This window comes from Eubalaena glacialis, chromosome 3 (assembly GCF_028564815.1).
Source record: "Eubalaena glacialis isolate mEubGla1 chromosome 3, mEubGla1.1.hap2.+ XY, whole genome shotgun sequence".
NCBI classification, from domain to species: domain Eukaryota; kingdom Metazoa; phylum Chordata; class Mammalia; order Artiodactyla; family Balaenidae; genus Eubalaena; species Eubalaena glacialis.
In genome coordinates this window covers 181,854,385-181,855,790 of record NC_083718.1, presented here as the reverse complement: position 1 = coordinate 181,855,790, position 1,406 = coordinate 181,854,385, and positions in this window count along the sequence as shown.

The window sequence follows — 1,406 nt, the reverse complement described above, 5'->3', positions numbered from 1 at the left end:
GTGGAGATGGGAGGAGCAGAGGGGACCACCGTGGATGGATGGCTGTTGGGGACAGAGGAAGGAACAGAAAGTTAGACGGCTTTTAGAGGCGCTGGGAGTCTGCAGAGATGGTTCCCCCGTTGTCCCGGGGTGCTTGTAAATTGTCGCTTCTGCCTGCATCAGACTTGGAGGAGAGCGTCTGGCCTCGCGCCTCTGTGTTTCCACATCCTGAGAACCTCAGCTGCTTAGAAGCTCCAGATCCCCCCACCTTGTCAGGCACTCAGGCCCTGCAGGAAGGTGCCTGCCGCCTCCTCTTAGCTGTGGAAGGTCAGAGTCGGGAGGGACCGGGGATGGGGACACACCTGGGTTCTAACATCTCCGCTGCCTCCGGCCAGCCAGTGACCAGGGCCTGCTGTGGTCCTCTCTGAGCCTCCGTGTCCTCGTCTGTACAACAGGTAGCCTAAGCCTCTCAACCCTGCCCAGGCCTTGCAGGGGGGCAGGATTTCCCATCGCAGACCTGGGAGACACATGCGGGAACCAAACGCTGGCTGATTTAGTGCGGGCAGCCCTGGGCAGGGCCTGTGAGGGAGAGGGAAGGAGGAGGGGCCCTGCCTGCCCATGTCTTTTGGTTCTGACTAGGGACCCGAGAGGGAGGCTCCTGGTGCTGGGAAAGAGGCTGGGCTGCAAGTCTAACGGGCTCCCCAGCCCCGCTGCGGGCGAGCTGCTCAGCCTGCCTGAGCCTCGGTTTCTCCAGAGTTCAGGCTCAGTCACCACAGCTGTCGTGATGTTTGTTTCTTGGTGTCCAAGGGGAGGGAACCTCCCTGATCTCCTATTTCTTTCATTTTTTAAAAAAAAGTAATTAATTAATTAATTAATTTTTGGCTGCGTTGGGTCTTCGTTGCTGCGTGCGGGCTTTCTCTAGTTGCAGCGAGCGGGGGCTACTCTTCGTTGCGGTACGCGGGCTTCTCATTGCGGTGGCTTCTCTTGTTGCAGAGCACAGGCTCTAGGCGCGCGGGCTTCAGTAGTTGTGGCACGCAGGCTCAGTAGCTGTGGCGCACGGGCTTAGTTGCTCCGTGGCATGTGGGATCTTCCCGGACCAGGGCAGGAACCCGTGTCCTCTGCATTGGCAGGCAGATTCTTAACCACTGCGCCACCAGGGAAGCCCTGATCTCCTAGTTCTGATCTGATTCTGGAACTTTCCAGGTCCTTTTAGGCCTTCTCAGGCCCTCAGCCACTCTCCCCTTGGTGCATTCACAGTCCGCACAGGAGTAGGGGGCATTTTACTGGTTCCAAATGAGCTGCCTTGCGGGGAGGCAGTGAGGTCCCAGGGACAAGATCCTCACTGCCCTGTCCAGCTTCCAGGAGCCAGAGACCCAGCGTCCCCGACCAAGAGGCCTCGGCTCCTCAATCTCTCGTCTCCCATCTGC